This window comes from Carassius carassius, chromosome 44 (genome assembly GCF_963082965.1).
Source record: "Carassius carassius chromosome 44, fCarCar2.1, whole genome shotgun sequence".
Taxonomy (NCBI): Eukaryota; Metazoa; Chordata; class Actinopteri; order Cypriniformes; family Cyprinidae; genus Carassius; species Carassius carassius.
Window position 1 is genome coordinate 25,709,956 of NC_081798.1, and position 12,993 is coordinate 25,722,948.

The window sequence follows — 12,993 nt, forward strand, 5'->3', positions numbered from 1 at the left end:
CGATCCATGCATTTCTTTGTAATGCTACCTAACAGGAATAATTAATCTTTTTTACAGCACAGGAGACCCATACAGGCAGTTATCTTTTATTTTCTCTGGTGTTTCTCGCTTCATTTCGTCTCTGTGGTGTTGCTCTGCTGATAAGGCTGCTGTGTGTCCGGTGGCCAGTTAAACTTTAACAGGTGATTGCAAAAGGCCTCACTGTGCACTTAGGTGCTAGTCTGAATAACAGATGTGTGTGTGTGTGTGTGTGTGTGTGTCTGGAATATACACAGACTCGTGTAGACTAGTGACACAGTGGGGACTCAAATTGAGGTCCCCATGGGTACAAAAGCTTAGAAATCATACAGAATGAGGTTTTTTTATTTTTTGAGAAGTAAAAATGCAGAAAGTTTCCTGTGAAGAGTGGGTATAGGTGAAGGGTTGGTGTAGGACAATAGGAAATAATTTTTTTACAGTATAAAAAAAAAACATTATGCCTATGGAGAGTCCCTACAAGGATAGCTGTCTAGCCGTGTGTGTGTGTGTGTGTGTGTGTGTGTGTGTGTGTGTGGAGACAGTTATCACACATGCACACGAATCAGGGGGAGCAGCAATAACAGCGTTAAGTATCAAGCATGTTACAATACTCTAGATAGCTTTAAGCAGCAGCATATCGCTGATCTAAACAGTCTTTTGGAAATAATAGTTGGATAAGTTTAAAGCAACTGCATTCTCAATCTTAGATGAGCCTTAGGCAGCAAGCCTGATTCATATCAGACAGCTGTAAACCACAGTTTTATAAATATAGGCTACCTCAGCTATGATAAGTTTAACTGGGTACCACCAGCATGTTGAAATACAACCAATAAACCTAACAGCATTCCTAGCAACAAACATGCTACTGAACAACTGGCATTAAACAACGAGCAATGTTTGCTGATAGCATATTTGCCAATATAGCATTAGGCAATGACAATAAAATAAGAAATTAGCTGAGCTTCGAGAAGACATTCGGCTAAGAATAAAGGATGAAATGGCCAATTGTGACATGGATGCTTAACTGTGAACACTTCTCTGGGGCTCATTTAGTTGTCCTGGTCTCCGCTGTCTTTCAGGGATGTAGAGGTCCTTTCTAGGTGCTGATCCACCATCTGGTCTGGATACGTGCTGGATCCGGGTGATTGCAGTGATCCTCTGATCTGGACACAGACTGGATCTGGTGGCCACGGTGACCTCGGAAATAAGAGAGAAACAGACTAATATTAGCGTAGATGCCATTCTTCTAATGATGTAGCAAGTACATCGGGTGTTATGGGAAGTGTTTCCGGTTCCGGTTTACCTAATTAATGCAGCCTAAACATCCTTTAACGGATTTGGATATTAAAAGCATATTAGTATGTTATGTGTATGCCAGGTTAAAGAGATGGGTCTTTAATATAGATTTAAACTGCAAGAGTGTGTCTGCCTCCCGAACAATGTTAGGTAGGTTATTCCAGAGTTTAGGCGCCAAATAGGAAAAGGATCTGCCGCCCGCAGTTGATTTTGATATTCTAGGTATTATCAAATTGCCTGAGTTTTGAGAACGTAGCGGACGTAGAGGATTATAATGTAAAAGGAGCTCATTCAAATACTGAGGCGCTAAACCATTCAGGGCTTTATAAGCAATATTTTAAAATCTATACGATGTTTGATAGGGAGCCAGTGCAGTGTTGACAGGACCGGGCTAATATGGTCATACTTCCTGGTTCTTGTTCTTGGACTAGCTGTAGTTTGTTATTAAGCGTGCAGAACAACCACCCAATAAAGCATTACAATAATCTAACCTTGAGGTCATGAACGCTTGAATTAACATTTCTGCATTTGACATTGAGAGCATAGGCCGTAATTTAGGTAGTAACAGTGTTCTAGGTTATTACATGCAGAGTTTTTTGGTTCTATAATTAACACCTCTAATTTAGCAGTAAGAAATTACTCCTCATTCAGTTTTTATATCGACTATGCATTCCATTAATTTTTCAAATTGGTGTGTTTCACCGGGCCGCAAAGAAATATAGAGCTGAGTATCATCAGCATAACAGGTCTCTTACCTTGGTCTCTTCGATCGCTTTTGCTCTCACCGGCTCCACCTAAGTCTGCTGCAGCCCTCCAGACCAGCAGTGTGAACCTTTGTCTTTGTCTCTTTGGCTCCACCTGGACATCCACCTTTCTGGGCTCCTCCTCGGTCAGTCAACCACTTGGTTTCACCTGGCCTCACCACCAAGGCTCATCCCTTTGACGGTTCTGCTAAGGACCACCAGCACCAACTTGGGCTCTTCTGCCTGGGTGTCCTAGACCTCCTTCCTTCCTCTCATAATCATGTTTGCACCCTCCCACTGCGTTAGTTTACTTTCTGTTTAGATGTATCACTGATTTTACTGTGTAACCTATTCTGTTAATTCCTTCATGATCATGTGCATTTAACCTGCCTATTTAATGAAGCTGTTGGATTATCTTCTTTGTTTTTGTTAGTAAAACAGTTTTTGAAATAAAATAAAATAAAATAAAATAAAAAATTGTATATGCCGTCAATAACACGTGAACATATAACACATTTAAAGAAAAATAATCAAGGTACTTACTGTACTTTATAATGAGTACTGTAGGTTTAGAAATGTATGTCCCTGCCCCTCAAATATATAAGGTTAAAACTACATTTTGCCAAGTTTCCACATCATTGTTGTTTCAAATACTGTTACTTTTGTTATTGTTATTGTTTGTTAATACTAATTGCTTTTGTTTCAAGTGCTCATATTGTATGGACAATCACTGTGATGTGGGTTCTTGTTTTTCTTTTTATACTACTCTCACAATGTGAAAAACACAACAAACACTGTGGTCACCTGATTTAATGAACAATATATTTTCAGGGAATCACAAAAGATCACAGACTTTATCCAGATTATTATACTTTCTTTGCGTCTTCTACTACAGATACTCACACAAAATCACATAAGTTGTCACCACATGGTTACCCTCTTCTCTATAATTTTTTCTTCTATTATATAATGTGTTTTTTCTTTTTTTCCTATCCTTTTTTTCTTATTTGGTGTACCTGTATGTTTTTACTTTCTGTATAATATGTTTGATATTATTGAGACTGAACAAATGTCAGTGTAGTTGGAATGTGAAAGGCTAACATGGCAAAATAGTAACACTGTTTTGCATTATATCTAGCATAATGGTTAAAAAAAAATTCCCATCCACATGCAGCCAGTCAGGTATTATCAGGTTTTACAGCACAGGCCTGTGGGATTGTGGGTATGTTCAGGAGTGATATCTATCTGTAAATATATAACGAGGGATTCTGCTGACACAGTTCAATGTTATTGTCTTGTTCTGTGCATTCATAACCAGTTCACAAAACCCAGACTGAGGTTTTGTGTGTTATTCAGAGCCCTTGTAAAACACATGCAACTGTGAAAGTAAACAGTTCTTCAGCAGAGCCACCGGAACCATCTGAAACCATCAGCTTTGCTCATGAAAGTTAATGGCGAGACATAACAATTAGTATTCATAACTGATCTGCTGAAGGAGGATGTTGGTAAGCACTAACCACTGCAGGATTATCACATAGTGTTTACTCAGTCATCTGCTAGGACAAGTTATCAGCTAGTTAGTTTGGTTTTATGCAGCCAGCTTTTTCAAATAAGTGGATGTATGCATAGATGGATTGATAATAGATGGGTGGATTGTTGAATAGATGGATAGATAGATGGATGATGGATAATAGTTAAATAGACAGATGGACACATGCATGGATTCATGGTTGAATAGATGGATGGATAGTGGATAATTGGGGGATGGATGTATAATAGATGGATAGTTGGTCCAATAGATGGATGGATTGGTGGATGGATAATGGATGGATGAATAAATGGAGGAATAACAGGTCAGTGGATGGCTGGATTGGTGAATAGATGAATGGTTGGATGGATGAATAGATGGGTGGGTGGATGGATGAATAGATGGGTGGGTGAATGGATTTATAGTTGAATAGATGGATAAGTAAATAGATGAATGGGTTGGTGGTTTGATGGAAGGAAGGATTCATAGTTAAATAGATTGATGGATGATTGGATTCATAGTTGAATAGATGGATGAATGGGTGGGTTAGGTTGTTGGCTGGATGGATGGATGGATTCATAGTTAGATGGGTGGATTCATGGTTGAATAGATGGATTGATGGATGGATGGATGGATGGATAAGTAGATGGATAAATGGGTGGGTGGTTAGTTGGATGTATGATTGAATTCATGGTTAAATAGATGAATGGATGGATGGTAGGGTTGGGTATCAATTGGGTTTTATACAATAAAATATAAACATTAAAAATAAATTAAGAAATTATAACATTAAAAAGATTCAAAATAAATCCATAGCATTCACACGCTCTTTGGATGCTCTCATTTCCCAAGCTTCCCTTACTCTAAGCCTAGTAAATGTATTTTACGATCTGGGTCATTATTTAATACAAAACCACACATAATGTTTCTACTGTATCTCTGTCAGTCACTCTGATATTTAGTTCAAATAAGTGCTGTCTGTCACTGTCTTTAATCAGTTCTGCGAATGACTGTATGATCATTCTTTATAAAGTAGCAACAATGTCGTTTGTAAAGTACAGTCTTAGGCACATTAGTATTTTCACCCAAAAAAAGGGTTTTAAGCCAGTTATTTATATCTTTTGCTTTAGTATGTCAGTAGGAAATATCAGTTTACATTTTCACACATTAATTTTGCTATTAATTTTAATAATAATCTAGTGAGATTGTTGAATGCACAAGCACAGTTTGCACAGTGGTGTATGTATAAAGTATGTATATTTAGATTAAGCATATTTAAATAAGTGTAATTAAAGTATGCGTTCATATGTGTTAAGGGCTAGATTGTCGTTGGAGGAAACAACTGCGCTGTGATGATGAACGCAGCGAAAACTTTACAGTAGATGGGAAACCGATTGCTCCCTCGTGACCTTTTGTAAATTGTACTTATGAGAAAAAACTGCACAGATACAGATATTCTAACAATCTAACGATAAACACACACCTTGTGTCCTCCGTTTCTGTTTGAGTCCCCTCGCGCTGCTACGCCGCGGTCTGCGGATTGAAGAGCACGCTGAAAGGCTGATTCTGAGGTGATCGCAAATTTGAGTACAGTTTATGGAGCTAAATGCTACTGTCCCACTAAAAAAACCTAGCGACACCCATGTTTCTTGACTATATATTCGGAGAACCAGATCAAATATTTAAATCGATCACTCTGACATTTAAGAGGCACCGAAATGAGGCACCGGAATCTGCGTTCTTATTCAGTTCTGTGCATACTGATTCCATAGGTACCGGTGCCATATTGGTACCGGGTTTCGGTACCCAACCCTACTGGATGAATGGATGGATGGATAAGTAAATGGATGAATGGTTGGGTGGGTAGTTGTATGTATGGTTTTTATTCACGGTTAAATAGATGGATGGCTGGATGGATAAATAAGTAGATGGATGAATGGGTGGGTGGGCAGTTGGATGGATGGTGGATTCATGGTTGAATAGATGGATGGATGGATAAGTAAATGGATAAATGGGTGGGTAGGTAGGTGGATGAAATGATGTTTTAATAAACAAGGTTCGGGAGGAGCTCTTCAGATACTTAGCCTAATCAACACCGGTGGACCACAATCAATCAATACCACAGTATAAATACCGCTGACTTACCCCTTATCCATTGACGGTTTATCAGTATTCGGTTTGCACATTTTGCCATTATGTGTCATGAATTTTCTCTCCCAACTGTAGAACAATGATCATACAACAAAAAAAACAATCTTGGGTCTTAGCTCTTGGCTGGCAAAGTTGACATCACCTCAGCTTCCAAGCTATGCCCATGCATCCAGATTCATGGCTCTTATTTGGGGTACACTGACACAGGAAATTCTATTTTGTCGTACGCTTAACTTCAAATGCAAGCCGAACCAAGATTTCCTGATGTTATCAGAAGCATCTTATTGGATTTGCTAATCAACTACACAAAGTTATCCTCATAGCATCCCCCTTAGATAACTCAAATCACTCTGAGAATTGAACCCCCTGTCAGGTGCTGCAAAAGTGCTCCCAGCAGAGTAAATATTTCTTCAGCTACTGGCAAGGCTCACCCATCTGATACAGTGAGTATTGAATTCCCTGCAAGAGCCCTCCCGGTCAAGCATTCTCGGCCTTTCCGTCCGACTAAGCAACCTTACCTTTTCTATTTTATGGCCAGGAAGGTCGGTGAGAGCCTCTCAGCTAAACAACCATAACGTTCCCTTTTACGATCGGCGAGACTTACCCATCTGGTGCCGTGAGTATTGAGCTCCCACAGAATGCTGGCAAGAGCCGCCCGGCTAGACAACCTTACCTTCTCTATTTTACGGCCAGCAAGGCTTACCCGTTCGATGCTGTATGCTCCCATCGTACGTCGACAAGAGCCTCACAGCTAAATAAACTTAAAGGGGGGGGGGGGTACAATGGTGTTTCGTGTATTCAGAGTTAATCACAAGTGTTAAAGAGATGGATTCTCATGCTAAACATGGCCAAAGTTTTAAAAGATAATTTAGAAGAATGACTGAGAACTTCTGTGCCGAAAATCTTACTTCCGGGTTTTGTACAAGTTTTGGCTGTTTTTTTTTTCGATCGTGGATCTAATGACGTGGATGAGAACAGAAGTCCTTATATGAGCATTTCTCCCGGAAAAGCACATCCGCGCACACATATACCAGAGGAGAGCGAGACCGCGCACATTAACGTGCTTCAAAATCGTCGGCAGCGCTACACAGGATTTGTTCGAGAATGCCTCCAAATAAGTGCATTTTTGGATGTGAGGGAATGTTTATCGTGTTCAGCTTCCCCAAGAACCCAGTGTTACATGAACAGTGGATGCAGTTTGTTTTTCCGATGCAGCAACCGAGTGTATCAAGTGCGTTTGTGTGTTCTGGTAATTTGAGTGACGAATGTTTTATAAACAAGGCCCAAGTCGACGCTGGATTTGCACATCGTTTGCTATTAAAACATGGAGCCGTTCCTGTGATAAAAGACCCCATTCATGTAAGTACAATTGCATGAGATTTCTGTATTTTGTTGGAAATCAGCACATAAGTGAATATATGTTAATGGAAACAACATGAAACATCAGTATTATAGCTCCACTTGCGGCACGCCTCCAGAAGCTTTTTTCGGAAAGAATCGGAAAGCTGTATTTTTCTTTTATAAATATGTTAAAACTAAAGACTTTTTGGATATATGAAGGATGCAGTACTACACTATAGGTACTCAAGATTAACATGAGATTAGGTTAACCAGTGTATGTTATGTACCCTTTAACTTCCCCTTTTATGCTCGGCGAGACTTCTTTCTAGCTTCCTGGCTAGAAAACTTTACCTTTTCATGTTTTATGGCCAGAAGGCTTACCCGTTTGATGCCGTGTGCTCCCATAATATGTCAACAAGAGCCTCACAGCTAAACAACCTCAACTTCCCCTTTTAAGGTCGGCGAGACTTACCCAATTGGTTCCATGAGTTTTGAGCTCCCACCAGATGCCGGCAAGAGCCTCCTGGCTAGACAACCTTGCTAGACAACCATGACCTATTTAAGTCAAGACAATTTGAGCCATCATGATCAGGCTATACAACGAGCCCTACCGACAGGGCACCCCAACCAGTAGTCCAGTACCTGCAGCCGGTAGGGCCTACCCTTCCAACACTTAAGTCGCTCCCACCGGAGTACGTAGGCCCTTCTGGCCTGCCAACCAGCTGAAAAATGCTATTTTTGGGGGGGCATTCTTAATCTGGCGGCTGTCCTTTTGTTCAATTGCTTTTTGTGGGGTACGCTATGTTCGGGCCATTCCCGAGCTCAGAGCCCTTCCCCGGACAGCATTCCAAATACGCATTCCATACCTCAGCTAATTATATGTAAGCGTGAACTCGTGAAATGATTTTTTTTATTAACAAGGTTCGGGAGGAGCATGTCAGATACTTAGCCTAATCATCACTGATGGACCACAATCTAGTAATCAATAGCACAGTATAAATACTGCTGACTTACCTCTATCCATTGACAGTTTATCAGCATCTCTCCTCCATAACCCCATCTCCTCACTTCGAGTTCACTTTACAACTAGATGGGGAAGGGGGGTACTCTAGGTTCGGGCCATTCCCGAGCTCAGAGCCCTTCCCCAGACAGCACGACAAATACGCATTCCATACTTCAGTTGATTATACAGTACAGACCAAAAGGTTGGACACACCTTCTCATTCAAAGAGTTTTCTTTATTTTCATGACTATGAAAATTGTAGAGTCACACTGAAGGCATCAAGGGCTATTTGACCAAGAAGGAGAGGGATGGGGTGCTGCGCCTGACCTGGCCTCCACAGTCACCGGACCTGAACCCAATCCAGATGGTTTAGGGGTGAGCTGGACCGCAGACAGAAGGCAAAAGGGCCAACAAGTGCTAAGCATCTCTCGGGGAACTCCTTCAAGACTGTTGGAAGACCATTTCAGGTGACTACCTCTTGAAGCTCATCAAGAGAAAGCCAAGAGTGTGCAAAGCAGTAATCAAAGCAAAAGGTGGCTACTTTGAAGAACCTACAATATGACATATTTTCAGTTGTTTCACACTTTTTTGTTATGTATATAATTCCATATATAATTCCACATGTGTTAATTCATAGTTTTGATGCCTTCAGTGTGAATCTAAAATTTAGATAGTCATGAAAATAAAGAAAACTCTTTGAATGAGAAGGTGTGTCCAAACTTTTGGTCTGTACTGTATGTAAGCGTGAACTCGTGAATTGATGAATGGGTGGATTGGATTTCAAATCAAATCATTGTGAAATGTAATTAATATTGAATAATATCTAACATAGTAGAAATTAATATTATTGCTCAGCAGTATATTTAACATAAGATACTTACATAAGATACGGTAAAACTAAAATGTAGAGGAGAGTCAAGTTCTTTCTCTACTCTTATCTTGAATCAGTGACTGAGCTGCTGCTTTGGTGTAATCCTCGTTTATGAGGTTATTTTCATAACGTGTGCGTGGCAGCTCCGAGCTGAAGCTAGCCATTCGGCTTAAACCCAGGGGTCAGGATGAGAAACCACACTCACCAGTATTCACGGTCAGGAACATGGGCAAACGCTTTAACAGAATCTGATGTTGTGTGCTTTTACAAAACTGCAAACAGATTCTTAACTGGTTGCTCAGCTAAACTATTGTGACTTTCTGTACTGATGATTCTGCTTGTTGAGATGAATTAATTATCTTGCAAATGCTTGAATGTGGGCCAGCCAGTGTCGTTTTCACACTGTGTGAGTGTCAGGCAGGCGTAGTTCACTGTTTTTACCAGACCTTTCATATCAGCATATCACTCAGCAGTGATAGTGAGCTCCAGTTAGCCCTCATTAGCTCCACTTGGCCTCCATAACAGCAGCTAGACAGAGGGAATGACCTCATGTCTGTATCTCTGGGGCTGGATTAGTGATCATTAGTGTGATTACACTTCTTGGGCACCTCGGCCATCACTTCTCCAGATCCCTGCGGGACCACAGATCACCGTACTGTGGATGCATGGATAGACAGATAAATAGAAGGATGGATAGATGGACGAATAGCTGATGGATGGATGAATGCTGCTCTGTCACAGAATGCATGTCAATGTGCAATGCTTGATTAGTAAGACGAAATGATACATTTTATGCATTTTACTCACAACATGAGTTGCCCATTCAGACGAGCACAAACTTGTGTGTGCTTCATTGTGCAGATCTATGTTGATTAATCTCACATATGATGCGTTTGAGTGAATTAACCTGCTAGTTAAGTGGTTCAGGTCACCAGCTTTCATTGCTATCAATTCCGTTACATCAATCACCAACATACAGTTAAAATTTTTTTCAAAGAAATTCAAGTGCATGTCCATTGCATATTTGCCATTTTCTCAAAAGATGGCAACCTTGTGTGTGAAGCAGCTAGTGAGTGCCTTTACATCACTGCCATCCAGACTTTAGTCATCAGAGGAGGAAGGAAGCGCTGATGGTGCTTTTGCTGAGATCAGGAGAAAGCAGACATGACTCTGCTGTGTTTGTCACGAATAGAGGAACAGCGATGAAATTATATGAACACAAGCACGATTTTACAAATAGTTTCAAAATAGCTGAGGCTGCAATTTGTAATGCCCTTACAGTTCAAGTATTTTACCAAGTATATGTAGTAAGTTTGTAAGTTAATGTTATAAGTATGGATATAAATAATAAACTACAAGCATAATTGCAATATAAAACTATTAACTAGTAGTTTACTGATTATTTTGTCAGTGTCCCATCATAAACAAGGTCAGCTAGAAATACATAACTAGTAAACTAACATTATACCTGAAGCTCACTCATAATAGTATATTTACTACAATACTAAAGAAACACTTGGATGCACAGTAAACTATAGATGTGAACTCAACATTTACTGACACACTTTAAAAGTATACTTCTATAAACTAAAAAGTGGGCCAATTTATTCTCAAGAAGTATTGAAATAGCACACATACTACTAATACATACTGTAGATATTAGTATACTTAAAAATGGTTTGTGTACTACTTTATGTTTACTACTATTACATTTAAACTACCCCAAAAAGTATACATTAATAAACTAAAAAGTGTACCAAATTACTTCCAAGAAGTAGAAGTGCATTTATACTAGTACAGTATATTTAACACATAAAGCTGACTTGGAAATTACAGTACACTTGAATATGACTTAAAGGGAAACTTCAACCAAAAATGATGGTTGCCGGAATCCATTGACTTCTATAGTTCCCCCCCCCCCTCCCCCACCATACTATGAAAGTCAATGTCAACTGTTTGGTTGCCAACACAAAACATATTTTGAAAAATCATGGTAACAGCCGATGGCACCAATTCACTTCTACAGCATTTCTACACCCATACTCTACCATCAACTGTTCTGTTACTAGCATTCTTCAAAATATCTTCTTTTGTATTTATACAGTTGTGAAATGATGTCAGAATGTTCATTTTTGTGTGAACTGTCCCTTTAATTGTTAGAATGTCTGTAAAAGCACTGTATGTGAAAATTAGTCAATTTTCTCAGTTCTCATATGCTTTTGCCTTAGTAGGCATATTTTCTAAGGCAAAAGCCTTAAAAAAAAGCCTTAAAAACTTGTTCTTCTTTACATTGTGCAGTTGTATTCACGGTTTCTGAAGATGAGCAGATATTCAAGTTGCATATAAGCTCTGTGTACATGCTAGCAAACACTGCCTACTGTAGGTGATGTGGGCTCCTGACTCTTACGAGGAGAAACGATTAATATTTGAGCATGCATCTGAGTGTGTGAGTGTGTGTGTGTGAGGCAGATGTGTCACATGCAGCAGCAGACAGATTTCCTGACGCTTGCCCTCAGTAATCCTCATCCGTTCGGCACGTGCTGCGTGCCATCCGATATATAAAAACCCATCCACGCCATGACTGCCTTCCACCACAGAAATGAGTCTGAGGAGTGTTTGTGAATGGTGTTGTCTGTGGACAGGGATCACAGCGCTGGACTCACATCTCAAATCATTCCTCCTAATGGGCTCAGACCGGATTAGTATTCATTCTTCTTCTGCAGCTGGCTGGAACGTGAGATGGAGGGATACGGCATGGAAAGAGCAGGTTTGTGAAGGGCCTGATTGAGTTTTCACATCTCAGATGAAAGGGTGTGAATATGGCGGTGTCTCACAGCAGATGCACATTAAATCTTATATAAGCATCTGAAGCTGAAGCTCTCATATTAGCATATGCTGTGCGTCTGAGATGATCATCAGTCATTTCGTTTCATTTCTCTGGCTCAAATGCAACACTGAAATCAATTATTTACACTGGAAATGACACACCAGTCTGGTAGACAGAAGAGTTCACTCATCCTCGTGTCATGCTGTCTAACATTTTCTTCTGTGGAGCACGAAAGGAGATATTAGGCAGAATGTTCAGGCTGCTGTTTTCCATCTGACATGTAACAGCTTATTCAGGACAGTACTAAATAAAAATGAAATGCTTTTTTTTTTAAACCATCCCTCTTATTTCGTTTGAGTTCTTAACATCTTGCATATTTTGCGAGGGGTTATTAGTGTGTGAGTGATGTTATCTGAGCAGGAATGAAGCAGCGCACTGAAGCCCTGCCGGCGTTTAAGATGCTGCGCTGCATGTAAATAATTCATGTGCTTTCAGTGAACCAACAAGTGCATGAGCTCCTAAAAGCCACATTACATAATCTCCATCTCCACGGGGAAGTACGGTATGGACATGAATGAGAACTATGCTCACGAGTCTAATATAATAAGTCCGAAGGGGTCTTACATTTATGTGCTGCTTTGATCTTCATCTGCACTGTAATGTAATCAGAGACTATATTTAGTATATTTTCATATTCATTATGATATATTCACACACGGTTATTGCTGCAGACAGGATTAGACCAGGCTTAATGTTTTGTTTATTGTCACATGGCATTAACAAATGATATTTTACATCAAAGCTCAGTTGGCTGTGTAATGAATGCCATGTGGTTTTAGCCTAATCCTGTTTGAAACTGGTGAAGTGTTGAGCTCCTCGTTAGTATAGTGGACAGTATCTCCGCCTGTCACGCGGAAGACCGGGGTTCGATTCCCCGACGGGGAAAGCTAGCTCTTAGGGGAAGTCGTGGCCTAATGGTTAGAGAGTTGGACTCCCAATCGAAAGGTTGTGAGTTCGAGTCCCGGGCTGGCAGGAATTGTGGGTGGGGGGAGTGCATGTACAGTTCTCTCTCCACCTTCAATACCAGGACTTAGGTGTCCTTGAGCAAGGCATCGAACCCCCAACTGCTCCCCGGGCGCCGCAGCATAAATGGCTGCCCACTGCTTCGGGTGTGTGCTCACAGTGTGTGTGTGTGTATGTTCACTGCTCTGTGTG

General features: G+C 40.3%; 1 non-coding gene across 1 annotated transcript; it reads left to right on the plus strand.

Annotated features, from left to right (window-relative positions):
- Window positions 1-12,651: 12,651 nt before the first annotated feature.
- Window positions 12,652-12,723, plus strand: trnad-guc (transfer RNA aspartic acid (anticodon GUC)). Its single transcript has one exon. It is a non-coding gene; the product is annotated as a tRNA-Asp (tRNA).
- The last annotated feature ends 270 nt before the right edge of the window (window positions 12,724-12,993 follow it).